The sequence below is a fragment of the Bipolaris sorokiniana genome (assembly GCF_000338995.1).
Source record: "Bipolaris sorokiniana ND90Pr unplaced genomic scaffold COCSAscaffold_11, whole genome shotgun sequence".
NCBI lineage: Eukaryota > Fungi > Ascomycota > Dothideomycetes > Pleosporales > Pleosporaceae > Bipolaris > Bipolaris sorokiniana.
The window spans coordinates 210574-230809 of record NW_006911905.1 but is presented as its reverse complement, the minus strand read 5'-3'; positions in this window follow the sequence as shown (position 1 = coordinate 230809).

The following is a 20236-nucleotide window of genomic DNA, read 5'->3' as shown; positions in this document are numbered from 1 at the left end:
TCGTTTCCTAACTAAGTCTTATCTGAATAATACTTAAGTGCGTTTTTATACTCTTCTTTCTCTACTTAGATTTTCTTTATCTATAGGACTAGATAGTTATTAGCGTAGTAGCTAGACTTACTATACTAGTAGTGATTATTAGTAGTAGCGTTGTCTAGCGTGGGGTTTTTTAATAGTAGTCTAGGAGTAGAAGAATATACGCGGTACGGAGTTAGGGTAAGTTTAGGCCTAGCGTAGTAGATATAGGGTTAAAAATCCTAAATTAGCTATACAATTTATTTTATTAAAGAAACTCCAGCCTGACTAAGCTTAGGTTCTAAGTAAGTACTCACTAGTGTATTTCTTCTTTCTATATTAAAAGCTATTAGGTGTTAAACTATTTTTTTAAACGAACCTACCTATAAATATTTAAATTCTAGATTTAGGGCTTATAGCGCTAGTATAATCTTCTTCTATAGATAGAAGAAATATTCTAATCTTAATATAGAGTCTTTTATAGCTGTACTAATAAAGTGCGCTTTAAATTCTATAACGGTCTTCTTTCTTTCTATTAATAGGCGGTAGAAAGCTACTTAGCTCTCCGCTTACATATTTCTAGATATAAAATATAATTTAAGTAATATAATTATATCCGTAGCACTTAGGAACTATTTCTTCTCTAATTTAGTAAAGTATTATAGTTCTAGATATTCTTTAGTAGTGCTGGTTATATAACTCTATACTAATACTATTCTCGCGTGTTCGCTTTACTAGTAATCTAAGTTAATACTAAGCTAATTTTATATTAAGGCTTACTATTACTTAAATATAGAATTCACTCTATTACTAAGGTTATCTATAAGTAGAGTATATTCGCTAAGCTTAGCGTATAGAGAGTCTAGGGTAACTAATAGAAACCTTACTAATTAGTAGGAAGGCTATTTAGTTAGAGTTAGAGGGGTTTTAGTTATAGGTACTAGTTTATTCTAAGTTAAGGTATTTACCTATATTAATTGTTCTACTTAGGCATTCAGTCTATTAATTTCTGCCTAGAGTATACTAATATAATCCTTTTCTAAATCTTCTACTTCTTCTAGCTCCGCAGCGGGCTGTTTACTAGCTATCCTATCTTATTAGGGTTTCTGCGTTTATTAGTAAGTTATTCTTCTTAATAGTTCTACAGAATTAGTAGTGTTGTAGTTAACTATAGTAATTAATTCTTAGGTTAATAGGTTCTTAGTAGTCTCTATATCTCTACTTTAGTGCACTCTTCGCGACTTTTCTAAAGTTAATTTAACTCGTAAGAGAAAAGAAATTCTAAACTTAAAGACTTTAGTTGATAGGAGATTAAGAGAATTCTATCTAGATAAATATTAGATATAATAGTGTAAGGATCTAAATAGGCTCTAGATATACTTAGAATTAAAAGTTGTCTAAATAGATAGCAGCGATATTATTTTAATACCGTTACTAGCAGTAGTAAGATTCTTAATATAATATAACGGCGCAGGTAAGACTATTGAGATTAGTATTAGCGGTAGTGTTACTCAGAGGTATATAGGAGTGCGTAGGATATTAAATAAGCCTTAATTTGAATAGACACCTATAGGCCTTATACGAAAGGATATTAAAAATTTATTAAGCTATGGTATAGAAAAGGTAGGGTTGTATATTAGCAGATCTGCTCTTAGCTAGTGCGCGCCTATGTTCGGATCCCTTTTGGATATTAGTTTAATGTGTACTCGAACCGTTACACGTATTAGCTTATACTACGTAGAATATTAAAATCATTAGTATAAAGAGAATTCAATATAAGAACTATATAAGGGCGTATACTATATAGATAATCTTAAGGTAACCGCGTAAGAGATTATCTTAACTATTCTTCTATATATAATAAGATCTATTTAATATACTTACTAGAAGAATGTATAAAGAATAGGCGATAATTATAAAGAAAGACTTCTTGAGTAAGCTATATAATAATAATATATAGTTAAAGATAGTAAGCGAAATTATAAGAGTAATTAAGAAGTTTATCGTAACTATTAAATAGAAATATAGTATTAAGATTATTAAGATCTACTAAGACAATAATACTATAATACTTCCCTAGATAGAGAAATTAAGATATTAAGAATAGGCGAAGGAAAAGAGTATTATAATTAAAAGTCTACTACTATATATCTATAAGTTAAATAAGTGAGTAGAGAAGATAGGCTAAAAGCTAATTATAAAAGTAATTAAGATACGTACTAGCGTGAACCTCTCTAAAAAGATATAGCTAAAAGTAATAAATACTACAGCGTACCTCTATAGTATAAGCCTAATAAAAATCTACATCTTTAGATTATTTAATAAAGTACTAGACTAATAGTTTAGAAAAAGCATATAGATGTATAGTACGTTATAAATATAACCAATAATAGCTAACTTCTACTTAGACTAGAGTAGAATTATTACTTATAGCTATCGCGTATATCTACTAGATTAGGAGCGTATAGTAGAGTAAGATAAGAGAGAGTTTAAAGTTAACTTAAGAGCCTATATTAGATACTTAGTTAGATATATTATATCTAATATATACTAAGGATAGGTACTAATACTTAATTAAGTAATTATAATACGTAACGTATTCTTTTATAAGAGACTATTGTATAAAAGTAAGAAAGATTAAGAAATATCTAAAGATAAAGTAGTAAAGATCGATAATATATTATATAATAGTAAGTTAGAGGATCTTAGGCTAGAAATAGATATCGTACTACTAATTCAGAAAAGAGAAGTAGTAGAAGAAGAACTAATTACTAATAAAGAAATTAGTAATAAGCTAGTAGATAATGATAAAATAGACACAAGCTAGTCTAGTAATTATAATTATATATTAGTAGAATCTATATAGATTATAAGCGTAGCTAGTAAGTACTTCGAAATTCGCGCGGATTAGAAATCTACTTCTATACTTTCTACTCTAGAGTAAACTCTAGTACAAGAAATATAAAGAGGAAGAGACTCTAATAACTATAGAGAAGTATACCTATCTAAGAGAGCTAGATTATTATAGCCTATAGTACGTTCTTAATAAGAGTAACTACTAAATAGTTAAGAGTAGAAGTACTCTTCTTAGCTAAATAATTACGCTAGTCGCGTAAACTCTAAGGCGCTAAGTAAATCTAATAGAAGAAACTTATCTACGCGATAAAATTAAAGGATTAAGTAAGAAACGCTAGAGATTAATAGACCTCTAACTAGATATCTACTAGTATAGTATAAGCATAAAGACTATAATCCTAATAATTAACTAAAAGGTAGAATATCTAGAAGTATATATATATTAATCGCTAGACTAAAGAGATTAGAAGTTATATAGAATAATATCTATTATACCTTTATCTTAAAAGTAGTATAGGAATAAAATAAGTAGTAGTACTATAAAATACTAAGTGTAGTAGTTATAGTAGAAGCGCTTAAGAAAGTAATAATATAAGTATTAAAGAATCGTCTATATAAGAATAATCTTACTAACGCGTTAAATATATAAAAGCAGATAATACTATATCTAATTAAAACCTTATTCTAAAAAGTAGTATAAAAAAAAGTTAAGACTCTATATAATAAAAGGACCTAGACTAAGATTAATAGACTAAAAATAGTGAATTAGGCTTAGTGCTTACTTCCGCTAAAGTAGGTATAAACCTATAAGTTTAATTAAGATAGATATTTTCTAAAATATAAAGTAAAGATTATTATAAGAGATAATCTCTAGAAAAAAGGCTTACTTAAATTAATCTACGTAGTAAAATTAGCTATAAAGTCTTTTCGTATAGTAATAGCTATAGTAGTAGAGTTTAACCTAGAGGTTAGATAATATAATATTATAGGAGTATTTCTAAATATAAGAATTATAGCAGTAAATCTAGTAATCTATAAGATACTAGATAGATTTAAAAAGGAGAGAATATACGTCTAACTTAATCGCGTATTATATAGGCTAAGAGACTTCTTACTTATCTAGTATAAAGAGCTTATAAGATTACTATAAGAATTAGAGCTATTAGTATTAAAAAAAGAGCTATATCTTTTCTTTAATTAGGACTAAAAGGTATAGATGTTATTCTATATTAATGATACTCTTATTTTATATTATTAGGATAATAAGTAAAGAGCTATATAGATATAAAATAATACTATATTAAAGTATAAGATATAGGATTAAAAGCTAATAGAGTAGTTCTTAGGGGTGCGCATAATAAGAAACTACATTAATTAAAGAACTACACTAGTCTATAACACATATATTAATAAGATTGTAAAAAAGTTTTGTCTAGATAGTTAGACGTTTCTACTAACCTTACTACTATTAGAGGAGCTAGTTAAGAACGAAAGTAAGATAATACAGTTATAGATTAAGGTATATTACGAAAGAGTTAGTTTAGTATTATACACTATAATTATACTTAGGCTAGACATCGCATTTACTATATTAAAATTATTATCCTTCTTAACTAACCTAAGTAATTAGTATATAAAGGTAGTTAAGTAAGTTATTATTTACCTATATTAGACGCGTTACGACGTAATCTAGTATAGAGATTTTAATAGTCTAGACCTAATTATCTATAGTAATATATCGTTCGCGGATAATCTAGAAATATACTACTTATTATATAAATATATTATAATATTATATAGTAGGGCGATATTATAGAAGGCTGCTAAGTAGAATATAGTTACTACGTTAACTACTATAATAGATCTCTTTACGCTAGAATACGTATCTAAAGAAATAATAGTAATTAAGAGATTTTTTAAAGAACTACTAATTAATCTAGAGGAGCTCTAGACTGTATAGTATTATAATTAATAAATGTCGCAGGACTAATAGGTTAGTTAATTAGTAACCAACCTAACCCAGACTGCATAATCCGTCCAATCCTTTAATCTATCTAATAAGATTAGATAGAGGAATAGTAGATTAGATAAAGACTAAGATAGATTACTAAATAGAGTTAGACTTAGTTAAATATGTATATAGTCTAACTAATCCACTAATCTAGATTAGTAGATTAATTAGTCCATCATTCTTAATACATTCTATTTATTTAAAGTTCTTTAGCCTTTAATAGTTATAAGCCCGGCGCTATAAGATTATAGTATAATTCTTCCTACGCATTTTATACTGCTAATACTTTAAATAACGAATTAATTACTATATTATTAATTAACCCTCTCTAAGTAATCTATTACTATAGATTACGATAATTATATCGTTATAACTATAATCCTTTTAAAAACTAGAAATAACTAGCTAATATAGTTTACCTAGCTCTATTCTTATACCTAAGATAAGAGTATCTAGCACTTAATTCATCTAGATCTTTCTACTATTCCTCTAATCTAGAACTAGGACCAAGTTTACTCTAAGATTCTAATTAAACTATCGCCCGTACTAGTTTTACGCTTAGAACTATCTAATAAGGAAATTAAAGAACACTAATAAGCAACTCTTTAATACGAAGCAAAGTTCAGAGTATACAAGCTAGCTAATACTAACTATTTAGAAGATATTAATTAATATAAGGTCTAATCTATAAAGTAGAGTTATAATATTACTTATCTTAGTAATATACGAGAGTAGATTTCTACTACTATATCCTAGAATTATCTCTCTATAGTTATACTTAAGCTTCTTAATACTAGATCTTTGACCTCTTAGGCTATTATTTAAGAACTAAAAAGGGATCTAGCACTAACAGATTAGGCTAATATAGACTAAATTAGAAAGTAGTATTATACGTATCTTAATAAAGCTAAGTATAGCTAGGTTAGCTCTAAACGCTAGTTTAACGAATAGAAACTCCTATATAGTAAGGATTAGGCTTTTAATGTACTAGACGTTAAGAGTTGGCTTACTCTTACTAACTTTCTTAATATATTAGTACTACGTATCGCACTAGAATTTACTAAGAGTACCTACCTACTAATAGCTTAAGACTATACTAAAGGAAGACTAGAAATAATAATAGAAGAGCTAGTGTAGTTATTTACTATTCGACTCTAACGTAATATAGCTATAGTGGTAAAGAGTAAAGGATATAGAATATTGATATTAATCTAAAATATAAGGTTATAGCCTAGGCTAAAACTAGCTAAAAGAATGTTTACGTACCTATATAAACAATAAGACATATACTTATAGAATGTACTAATCTATAGTAAGTTAAAGATGGCGCTAACTAGATTAACTAAAGTTAGACTACTACTAATTACACTCTCTAATATAGATCGGAAGAAGATATATAAAAGAATTAATAAGCTACAGTAGGCTATACTACTTAACTATCTTAAGCAGAATAGCTAGAAGATAGTCGTAGCTATAGTCACGACCTTTAATTATAAGAAGTAAAGTAGATACTCTAAACACTTTATTACTATAGCACTAATTAATTTAGTACTATTCTAGAAGAAGAAAGAAATACTCTTGGAGATCTATAGCACTATACTATATAAACTCTACCTTCTCTTAACGAGTATAATTCTTAATAGTAGAGAGGTAGTTTACGTAGTTAATAATAAAAGCTTATTTATTCTAGGTACCTTTAAGCTAATAATAGAACTTAAGATAGTTAACGCAGGAATAGAATCTCTCACTATTAGAGGAATAGGGGATTACTTAATTAAGAACTTCTTTAACAGTAATCGCGGAGTAAAGACTAAGAATCTATTACTGAAGAACGTTAAGCTAGTTAATCGTTTCTATATTAATATTATATTAGGAGAATATCTTAATATAGTAGGAGTATAGTATTACTCTTTAGATAGTACTCTAAGATATAGATTACTAAAGAATAATATAGTTATAGCTACGCTAATTATATATTATAACCTTACTTTTATTAAATATAATAAGATTAATACTTATACTTCTATATTAATAACTATTAATACTATAAAAAGATTGGTTTAACTAAGTCTAGGAATAGATAAGAAGGAGCTATAGTACTAAAGGTTAAGTTACCTAGATTAGCGCGCACTTTACGTATTAGCTTATACTATATAGAATGTTAAGATTATTAGTATAAAGATAATTAAATATAAGAACAATATAAGGGCGTATACTATATAGATAATCTTAAGGTAACCGCGTAAGAGATTACCTTAACAATTCTTCTATATATTATAAGATCTATTTAATATACCTACTAGAAGAATGTATAAAGAATAGGCGATAATTATAAAGAAAGACTTCTTGAGTAAGCTATATAATAATAATATATAGTTAAAGATAGTAAGCGAAATTATAAGAGTAATTAAGAAGTTTATTATAACTATTTAATAGAACAATAGTATTGAGATTATTAAGATCTACTAAGATAATAATACTACGATACTTCTCTAGTAAGAGAAATTAAGATAGTAAGAATAGGTAGAGAAAAAGAGTATTATAATTAAAAGTCTACAACTATATACTTATAAGCTAGATAGGTTAGCAGAGAGAGTAGACTAGAAGTTAATTATAAAAGTCATTAAGATACGTACTAGCGTAAACCTCCCTAAAAAGTTATAGCTAAAAGTAATAGATACTATAGTATACCTCTATAGTATAAGCCTAATAGAAATCTACTTCTTTAGATTACCTAATAAAGTACTAGACCTATAGTTTAGAAAAAGCTTATAGGAGTATAGTGCGTTATAAATTTAACCTATAATAGCTAACCTCTATCTAGACTAGAGTAGAATTTGTACCTATAGCTATTACGTATATCTACTAGATTAGAAGTATATAGCAGAGCAAGATAAGAGAGAGTTTAAAGTTAACTTAAGAGCCTATATGAGATACTTTGTTAGATATATCATATCTAATATATACTAAGTATAGGTACTAATACTTAATTAGATAATTATAACGCGCAACGTAACCTTTAATAAGAAACTATTTTATAAGGGTAAGAAAGATTAAGAAATACCTAAAGATAAAGTAGTAAGAATGATTAATATATTATACGATAGTAAGTTAGAGAATCCTAGGCTAGAGATAGATATCTGACTACTAATTAAGAAAAGAGAAGTAGTAGAAGAAGAACTAATTACTAATAAACAAAATACTAATAAGCTAGTAGATAATTATAAAATAAAGACTAGCTAGTCTAGTAATTATAATCGTATATTAGTAGAATTCGTACAGAGTATAAGCGTAGCTAGTAAGCACTTAGAAATTCGTGCAGATTAGAAATCTATTTCTATACTTTCTACTCTAGAGTAAACTCTAGTACTAGAAATATGAAGAGAAAGAGGCTCTAATAACAATAAAGAAGTACACCTACTTAAGAGAGCTAGATTTTTATAGTCTACAGTATATTCTTAATAAGAGTAACTACTAAGAGATTAAGAGTAGAAGCGCTCTTCCTAACTAGATAATTGCGCTAGTCGCGTAAACTCTAACGCGCTAGGCAAGTCTAATAGAAGAAACCTATCTACGTAATAGTGTTAAAGAGTTAGACAAGAAGCGCTAAAGATTAATAGATCTCTAAATAAATATCTATTAGTATAGCGTAAGTATAAAGACCGTAATCCTAATAATTAACTAGAGAGTAGAATATCTAGAGGTATATATATATTAATCGCTAAACTAAAGAGATTAAAAGATATATAGAATAATTTCTATTACACCTTTATTCTAAGAGTAATATATAAATAGAATAAGTAGTAGTGCTATAAAACACTAAACGTAGTAGTTATAGTAGTAGCGCTTAAGAAAGTGATACTATAAGTATTAAAGAATTATCTATATAAGGATAATCTTACTAACTCTCTAAACACGTAGAAGTAGATAATACTATATTTACTTAAAATCTTAATCTATAAAGTAGCGTAAAAAGAGGTTAAGACTCTACATAATAAAGAAACCTAGACTAAGATTAATAGACTAATAGTAGTAGATTAGGCTTATCACCTACTTCCGCTAAATTAGATATAGACCTATATGTTTAATTAAGATAGATATTTTCTAAAATATAAGGTAAGAATTATGATAAGGAGTAATCTCTAGAAGAAAGCCTTACTTAAATTAACCTACGTAGTAATATTAGCTATAAGGCCTTTTTATATAGTAATAGCCGTAGTAGTAGAGTTTAACCTATAGGTTAGATAATATAATATTATAAGAGTATTTCTAAATATAAGAATTATAGAAGTAAATTTAGTAATCTATAAGATACTAGATAGATTTAAGTAGAAAAGAATATACGTCTAACTTAATCGCGTATTATATAGACTAAGAGACTCTCTACTTCTCTAGTATAAAGAGCTTATATAATTACTACAAGAATTAGAGCTATAAGCCTTAAAGAAGAAGCCTTATCTCTTCTTTAACTAAAATAGAAAGATATAGGTATTATTTTATATTAATAATACTTTTATTTTATATTATAAGTGTAATAAGTAAAGAGCTATAAAGATTTAAGATTATATGATATTAAAGTACAAGATATAGAATTAAGAGCTAGTAGAGTAGTTCTTAAGAGTGCGCGTAATAAGAAACTATATTAATTAAAGAATTATACTAGTCTATAACGTAAATATTAATAAGATCGCGAAGAAGGTTAGTCTAGATAGTTAGTCGTTTCCGCTAACTCTACTACTATTAGAGAAGCTAGTTAAGAATAAAGGCGAGGCAATAAAGCATTAGATTAAGATATATTAAGAAAGAGTTAGTTTAGTATTATATACTACGATTATGCTTAAACTAGATATTACGTTAGCTATATTAAAGTTATTATACTTCTTAACTAACTTAAGTTATTAGTATATAAAGGTAGTTAAGTAGATTATTATTTACCTATATTAGACGCGCAATAACGCGATTTAGTATAGAGATTTTAATAGTCTAGATCTAATTAGCTATAGTAATATATTATTTATAGATAATTTAGAGATACGCCGCTTATTATATAGATATATCGCGATATTATATAGTAGAGCGATATTTTAAAAGGCTACTAAGTAAAACACGGTTACTATATTAATTACTAAGATAGAACTTCTTACTCTAGAATACGTATCTAAAGAAATAATCGCAATTAAAAAATTCTTTAAAGAACTACTAATTAATTTTAGGGAGCTCTAGACTATATAGTATAATAATTAATAGATATTTAGATTAGTAGTTTGAAAAAATAAGTGTATTACTACTATGCTCCGCTATATAGATATCTAGAATATATAGTTAAGATAGGAATATACGAAAGGATCGTTCTAAGTATAATACTTAGAAATAAATAGCATACCTACAGATAGATTAACTAAATTACTAACTTATTAATAAATTATTAAGTTTAAGAAGCTACTTAATCTCTAAAACGCTAGTAAAATAATTACTAACTTAAAAAATATATTATTAAGAGACTAAAGGGCTAGTAACTGTTGGTATATAAGAGTAGGTGGTAGGTAATTATAATACCTATCTCTTGTATTATACCTAAAGTCTCAATCAAAATAACTTACTATAAACTACTACTAGAATAAAGAAGAATTAAAGAATAGATATGTTTATCTAAGAGAGCTAAAGGAGAGAACTAATACGTAAACTCACGAGTAGCTATATTAGCTAATCTCTTCTACTTCTCTATATCTCTCTTAAGCTTATTAATTTAAGTACGTAAAAGCTTTGCGCGTAACTAATAAGCTACGATAAAGTTTTAATAATTCTAAGTAGTAAATAATCTATTCTTAATCTACTTCTAAAAACTCTTCTTAAGACTATACTTAGTAGTAAACTTAATAAAGGACTCTATAGAGCTCTAAGTAGACAGCTAATAAAAGAAGCTATACGTATGAAGTAACTAAAGAATAGAAAAGTAATTAGTCTCGCTATAAAGGGCGCAACGTTCTAAAAGAGAGATAAAACGCTAATATTACTAAAGAGTAATAGTACTCTATAACTATATAGAAGAGGAGTAGCTAAATACGTAAGAGAAACGTACTAATTACAATACCTCTAAGGCTAGAATAGAGTCTTATATATAGGTAAATTAGATTTATAGTAATAATATAATTTATAACTTAACTTATATTAATAACTAGACTTATAACTAAACTAAGAAATACTAGAATAAGAAGTAGAGAAAGTATATTTATCTAAGTACTTCTAATAGTACTTACTTAGCGTCTAATATATAGATAATTAGTAAGGTTTCTTAGTATAGATTAGAGAAGAGAGAAAATAGTAAGATAAGGTATAAGAGCATAATAGCTTAGAGGTAGAAGAGTATACACTCTCTTTAAAGAGATCGATATTAGGATAGCTTAATTAGCCTTTCTCGTAGTTAATAATCTTACTAATTATAGTAAGGCGCTTATTATAGAAATTATTAATATAAATTATCAAAATTAGTATAATATAGTAATTTATAAGAAGAGATTAACTTATATTAGCCCTTATAAGCGCTTTATACCTCTAATAGAGTATATCTAGTAACTTAAGACACTACTTAGTAGAATAACTTATATTATAAGAACTATTAAACTTAAACTTATTATAGTAGATCTTATTATAAGTACTATATAATCTACGTTTAGCGTACTTATAGTAAGAATAGCGTTAATAAGCGCTATAAGGAGAACTAATAATAATATTAGCTTAAGTCGCTAAATAACTAGAGCGAGTATAGATATTAGGCGTATCTTTAGAACTATCTATAGTCTTACTAGACCTTCTATAAGAAGATAGCTAAGATAAAGTATTAGTATTAATAGAACTAGAAATAGGATTAATAATTTTAGGATAAAGTTAAGATATAGATATAGGCGGAGCCTTTGTTTTCTCTATATTAGACTTAGAGATAGTATAATCTAATTAATAACTATACTCTTAGAAGATTATAAGAGACTAATCGCGAGTAAACTAATAAGATAGAATTAGCTAGCTAAGAGTATAATACTTTAAGTGCTGAATATATAGAATAAGAAGATTAATAATACAAGGCTACTTATTAGAGAACTTAATAAACTCTTAGTTATGAATACGAAAGTTAATCTAAGAACGACTCATAATAGCGGTATAATTCTACTTCTAGATCTTTTAATCTATTATATTACGCGTTATATAGAAAGGCCGTATAGAGAAGCATAAAGCTTTACTATCTTAGTAAAATAAATAAAAGAAAAATAAGAAGATATACTATAGTAAGCTAGCGGCAGAATTAACTATAATAGATAAAGAAAGGAAGCTAGTAATTAACGAAGTATTAATCTAAAGAATAAGAAAGATAAGTAGTAGAAGCTACGGCAGTAGAGAGGTAGAGACGCGCGTAGTTCGTGTAGTAAAGTAGAGAAGAGAAGATTAGAATAAGTAGAGAGAGAACTAATATACTGCCTAGAATTAGTAAATAATAGTAACGCTAAGTAAACCTCTTTTACTAACTATTCTCTTAGTAGGTAGCTAGACTAGGCCGCCTTTAATATAGTAACTAATTAGATTATATTAGCCTTACTATAATAATCTAAGTAAGAAACGCTAACTTAACTATAGTTAGTAAATTACAATAAGAGAGAGAAGAAATTAACTAGTAAGTAGAATTAATCTAATTAGGAAAACTAATCTTATAGTTACTACGATAAGTAACTACGCAGGTAATAGTAATTTAAAAATCCTATTACCGCTTAGTATTAGCTAGAGAAGTAAGGTAAGAGAATCTTAGATATAGAAATATAAGATAGTTAATACTTAGACGCTAAGAACCTTATAGATATAAGTAATACTACTTACTATACAAGGTGACGGGTGAAGAATTAACTAGTATATACGCTAAATTAATAAAGACGTAATTCTGAGGAATATATAAGGCTCTAAGAAAATAGAAGTAATACTAAATCTATCGCGTTAATTATTATACTCTCGCTAGTTATATACTATAAAGAGAAAACGTAAAATGTTTAATCTAAAGCACTTTAAAAGCGAAGACTAAGATAGGGATTAATAAGAGCTATAAGGGATACCCTAAGAATAAAACTAGTACGAGATCTAGCGTAAGCGGTAGCTAGTAGATTACTTTAGTAGTAGTTATTATAGAAGCCTTAAGCCTTCATTAGATACGCCTTAATTAAAAGAATAGTTTTCTAATCTATTAAGCCTCCATTAGCCTTAGATTATATTAGTAGGCTTAATAGTAGTTCCTAGTAAAGTATAATCTTAGAGGTAATTACACTTAATAAGTAGATTAGATAGATACTAATATTATATAATAAAGTAGAAAGAATTAGTTAACTGTTTCTTAAAGTATAAGAGAGGGGGTAGATACTGCTTAGAGACGTTAGACTAGTAATAAACTACGATATCTTAATAAAAGAATTAATCCCTCTAAGAGTATCTATTAAGTATAGAATAATAAGGTAACCCTTAGTCTAAGAGGGTGTATCGCAGAACTAATAAGTTAATTAGTTAGTAACTAACCTAACTTATATTATATAATCAATCTAATTCTTTAATCTATCTAATAAGATTAAATAGAGAAATAGTAGATTAGATAAAGACTAAGATAGATTACTAAATAGAGTTAGACTTAGTTAAATAAGTATATAGTCTAACTAATCTACTAATCTAGATTAGTAGATTAATCAGTCTATTATTCTTAATACATTTCATTTATTTAAAGTTCTCTAGCCTTTAACACTAGTAAATAGTCTACTATTAAGCTAGAAGAAGAAGAAGAAGTAGAAAAGAATTATATTAGTATACTCTAAGTAGAAATTAATAGACTAAATACCTAAGTTAAACGATTAATATAGAAAAATACTCTAACTTAGAATAAACTAGTATCTATAACTAAACCCCCTCTATCTTGAACTAAATAATCTTCTTACTACTTAATAAGGTTTCTATTAGTATCTTAGACTCTCTATATACTAAGCTAAGTGAACTTACTCCCCTTATCGATAACCTTAGTAATAGAGTAAATCCTATATTTAAGTAATAGTAAGCCTTGATATAAGATAGGCTTAGTATTAACTTAGATTACTATTAGGCAAACATGTAAACATAGCTTTATTATAGAGTTATATATCTAATACTATTAAAGAATATCTAGAACTAAAATACTTTACTAAATTAGAGAAGAAATAGTTCCTTAGTGCTAAGAATATAATTTTATTATATACATTATATTTTATATCTAGAAATAAATAGGCGGAGAGCTAAGTAGCTTTCTACTACCTATTAATAGAAAGAAAGAAGATCTTTATAGAATTTAAGGTATACTTTATTAGTATAACTATAAAAGAGTCTATATTAAGGTTAGAATAATTCTTCTACTCATAGAAGAAGATTATACTAGCGCTATTAGCCCTAAATCTAAAATTTAAGCATTTTGAGGCAGGCTTAATTAAAAAAATTGTTTAACACCGAATAGCTTTTAATATAGAAAGAAGAAATATACTAGTTAGTACTTAATTAGAATCTAAGCCTAGTTAGGTAGAAGTTTCCTTAAAAAAATAAATTCTACAGCAAATTTAGGATTTTTAACTCTATACCTACTACGCTAGACCTAAACTAATCTTAACTCTATACTAAGTACACTCTTCTACTTCTAGACTACTATTAAACACCTCTATAATAGATAATATTACTACTAATAATTACTACTACTATAGTAAGCCTAGCTACTACGCTAATAACTATCTAGTCCTGCGGGTAAGAGAAATTTAAGTAGAAAAAGAAAAAGAGGATTATAAAGTGTTGGAATAAGAAGAGTACTACTTGTTTTATAGCTAGCTAAGAGATAGAGTCGTCTACTTATCTAGCGATAGACTTAGAGATAGCGAATTAATAGGTTCTAAAATAAAAAGAGAGAAATAATACTAGGAGAGAGAGATAAGAATTAGATTAAACTAATCTAGTAGTCTAATCTATTCTTATAATCTACTCTATATAATCTACTCTATATAATCTACTCTACTTTCTATATAGTATTTCTATTACTAGTGTTTATCTTAGCTAGTAGTGATAGATTACGTTATATATATATAATCTTTATTTATCTCTTACGCTACTAATACACTCGTAATATACTAGTAGTATATTAGTATAGAATACTAGAGTATAGTAATCTAGTCGATTAATAGATTAATCTTATTAGAGATTAGCTAAGTAGCTTAGATCTCTAACACGCCTCTTTAAGCTAAGCTGCTCAGATCTAAGATATATCTATTTGATTTACTTATAATAGAAAATCTTAAATCTTCTTTGCGTTTATTATCTTTATAAGATCCTTAGCTAGTAGGTAGCTAGTATTTTAAGATTATAGCTAGATCTGTTTGGTCTCTTCCTTCTTAAATATAAAATAGTATTAAATATTAATATGTTTGGTTCTAGCGTAGTAGGTTGGATTTTTAGATAGCTAGTTTACACTCTAGCTATTAGAGTATATTATAATAGTTTTATCTAATAGTATATTAAATAGTTATTTAATCTCTTTATTGAATTAGATTAGATAGATACCCTATCTAGTTAATTCGCGATATGCTATAAATTTAGCTTCTACGCTTAATAGAGCTACTATTAGTTATAGCTTTAATAGCTATAACATCGCGTAATAGTTCTTATTTAGTTAAAGTAAAAATATATATCCTATTATGGATCTTTAACTATTAAGATTACTACTCTAATCTATATCTATAGATCTAATTAGCTTAATCTAATCTAATAAAACTAATATAGATTAATCTAACTTAATAGATCTAGCTTAAGAGTTAGTATTAAATTAATAGAGTAGTCTAATCTACTTTAATTAAGATAGATATCTTTATAGGTAATTAAAATAACTAAAATACTTTAGACTTAGATTAGCTATAAATCTAGATAAAAGAATATTAAAGACTAGAGAACTTTAAATAAATAGAATCTATCAAGAATAATAGACTGATTAATCTACTAATCTAGATTAGTGGATTAGTTAGACTATATACTTATTTAACTAAGTCTAACTCTATTTAGTAATCTATCTTAGTCTTTATCTAATCTACTATTTCTCTATCTAATCTTATTAGATAGATTAAAGAATTAGATAGATTATATAATCTAAGTTAGGTTAGTTACTAACTAACTAATCTATTAGTTCTGCGACATACTCTCTTAGACTAGAGGTTACCTTATTATTCTATACTTAATAGATACTCTTAGAGGGATTAATTCTTTTATTAAGATAGTATAGTTTATTACTAGTCTAATATCTCTAAGTAGTATCTACTCTCTCTCTTTTACTCTAAGGAATAGTTAACTAATTCTTTCTACTTTATTATATAATATTAGTATCTATCTAATCTAATTACTAAGCGTAATTGCACTTAAGATTATACTTTACTAGAAACTACTATTAAGCCTACTAATATAATCTAAGGCTAATAGCGGCTTAATAGATTAGAAAACTATTCTTCTAATTAAGACGTATCTAATTAAGGCTTAATATATCTACGATGCCTAATAATAAAGTAATCTACTAGCTACTACTTATATAGGATATTTTACTAGTTGTATTTTTAAGATATTTCTTATAGCTCTTATTAATTTCTATTTTAGTTTTCGCTTCAAGAGTGCTTTAGATTAGATATTTTAAATTTTCTATTTATAGTATATAACTAACAGGAGTATAAAGATTAACGCGATAAATTTAGTATTACTTCCTTTTTCTTAGAGCTTTATATAATTCTAAGAATTTCGCTTTTATTAATGTAGAGTATATACTAATTAATTCCTTACTTATAACTTTATATAGTACTTAGTATTACTTATGTCTATAAGGTGCTTAGTATCTAGATATTAACTATCTTATATTTACGTATCTCAGATTTTCTTACTTTATCTCTCTAGCTTATACTAAGTAATAATAAGATTTCTTAAATTACTATTACCTATATATTAACTTAGTATAGTAACTACTAGATTAGTTTTTCTAATTAGATTAATCTTACTTACTAGTTAATTTCTTCTCTCTCTTATAGTAATTTACTAACTATAGTTAAGTTAGTATTTCTTACTTAGGTTATTTTACACAGTATCGCTAATATAATCTAATTAGTTACTATACTAAAGGCGGCCTAATCTAGCTACCTACTAATAGAATAGTTAGTAAAAGAGGTTTACTTAGTATTACTATTATTTACTAATTCTAGATAGTATATTAGTTCTCTCTCTACTTATTCTAATCTTCTCTTCTTTACTCTACTATATAAACTACGCGCGCCTCTATCTCTCTACCGCTATAGCTTCTACTACTTATTTTTCTTATTCTTTAGGTTAATATTATATTAATTACTAGCTTTCTTTCTTTATCTATTATAGCTAATTCTACCGCCGGCTTACTATAGTATATCTTCTTATTTTTCTATTATTTATCTTACTAAGGTAGTAAAGCTTTATAATTTTCTATATAGCCTTTCTATATAATACGTAATATAATAAATTAAGAGATCTATAAGTAGAATTATACTACTATTAAAAGTTATTCTTAGATTAACTCTTATATTCTTAACTAAGAGTTTATTAAGTGCTCTAATAAGTAGCTTTATATTATAAATCTTCGTATTCTATATATCTAGAACTTAAAGTGTAATACGCTTAGCTAGCTAATTCTACCTTATTAGTTTACTTATAATTAGTCTTTTATAATCTTATAAGAGGATAGTTATTAATTAAGTTATACTATCTCGAAGTCTAATATAGAGAAGATTAAGACTTCGCCTATATCTACACCTTAACCTTATTCTATAATTATTAATCTTACTTCTAGTTCTATTAATACTAATACTTTATCTTAGCTATCTTCTTATAGAAAGTATAGTAAGACTAAGAATACTTCTAAGAATATACTTAATATCTAGACCCGCTCTAGTTATTTAATAATCTAGGCTAATATTATTATTAGTTCTCTTTATAGCGCTTATTAACGCCGTTCTTACTATAAGTACGCTAAAGGTAGATTACGCAGTACTTATAATAAGATCTACTATAATAAGTTTATGTCTAATAGTTCTTATTATATAAGTTATTCTACTAAGTAGTATTTTAAGTTACTAGATATACTCTATTAGAGATAAAAGCGCTTATAAAGGCTAATATAAGTTAGTTTCTCCTTAGAAATTACTAATTGATACTAATCTTAACTATTTAAGTTAATAATTTCTATAATAAGCGCTTTACTCTAATTAGTAAGATTATTAACTACGAGAAAGGCTAATTAAGCAATTCTAATAACGATCCCTTTAAAAAGAGTATATACTCTCTTACCTCTAAGCTATCGCGCCCTTATATCTTATCTCGCCGTTCTCTCTCTACTCTAATCTATACTAAGAAACTTTACTAATTATCTATATATTAGACGCTAAGTAAGTACTATTAGAAGTACTTAGATAAGTATACTTTCTCTACTTCTTATTCTAGTATTTCTTAGTCTAGTTATAAGTCTAGTTATTAATATAAGTTAGATGATAGATTATATTATTAATATAAATCTAATTTATCTATATATAAGACTCCGTCCTAGCCTTAGAGGTATAGTAATTAGTATATTTTTTCTACGTATTTAGCTACTTCTCTTTTATATAGTTATAGAGTACTATTACCCTTTAGTAATACTAGTATTCTATCCCTCTTTTAGAATGTTCCGCTCTTTATAATAAGACTAATTACTTCTCTATTCTTTAGTCGCTTAATACGTATAGTTTTTATAATTAGCTATCTACTTAGAGCTCTATAGAGTTCTTTATTACGCGTACTACTAAGTATAGTCTTAAGAAGAGCTTTAAAAAGAAAGTTAAAAATAGATCGTTTACTACGTAGAATTATTAGAACTTTATTTTAACTTATTAGTTATATATAAAGCTTTTACGTACTTAAATTAATAAGCTTAAGAGAGATATAGAGAAGTGGAAGAGATTAGCTAAAATAGCTGCTTATAAGTTTACGTATTAGTTCTCTTCTCTAGCTCTCTTAGATAAGAATATCTAATTTTTAATCCTCTTTTATTCTAGTAGTAGTATATAATAGGTTATTTTTATTTAGAGTTTAGGTATAATAAAAGAGATAGGTATTATAATTACTCGCTTTATACTCTTATATACTTATAGTTACTAGCTCTTTAGTCTCTTAATAATATTTTCTCTAAGTTACTAATTATTTTACTAGTATTTTAGAGATTAAGTAGCTACTTTAACTTAATAAGTTATTAATAAGTTAGTAATTTAGTTAATCTATCTACAGGTATACTATTTATTTCTAGGTATTTTACTTAGAGTAATTCTTTATATATTTCTATCTTAACTATATATTCTACATATTTATATAGCGGAGCCTAGTAGTAATACTTCTATTTTTTCTAACTACTAATCTTATCATCTATTAATTATTATAGTTTATAGTTTAGAGCTTCTCTAGATTAATTAGTAGTTCTTTAAAGAATCTCTTAATTACTATTATTTCTTTAGATACGTATTCTAGTGTAAGAAGTTCTACTTTAGTAGTTAATATAGTAACTATATTTTGCCTAGTAGCCTTCTAAAATATCACCCTACTATATAATATCGCGATATATCTATATAATAAGCGTCGCGTTTCTAGATTATCTATAAACGATGTATTACTATAGATAATTAAGTCTAGACTATTAAAATCTCTATACTAGATCGTGTCGTAACGCGTTTAATATAGGTAAATAATAACTTACTTAACTAATTTTATATGCTAATTACTTAGGTTAGTTAAGAAGTATAATAACTTTAATATAGTAAACGTAATGTCTAGCCTAAGTATAATTATAGTATATAATATGTACTAAACTAACTCTTTCATAATATACCTTAATCTATTACTTTATCACCTTACCTTCGTTCTTAACTAGCTCCTCTAATAGTAGTAGAGTTAGCGGAAACTACTAACTATCTAGACTAAACTTCTTCGCGATCTTATTAATATATACGTTATAGACTAGTATAATCTTTTAATTAATATAGTTTCTTATTACGCGCACTCTTAAGAACTACTCTATTAGCTCTTAATTCTACATCTTATACTTTAATATAATACGATCTTATATCTATATAGCTCTTTACTTATTATTCTTATAATATACAGAGAGGTGACACAAGTAAAACGTAATTAAACAAGTTCTAGTTTTAATCTATTATAACTTTAGATCCAGCCTAGCTAGAACTAAACTAATAAGTGCCCTGAAGAGCTACAATCTAGGAGATTAAATTAGGCCACTAGCTT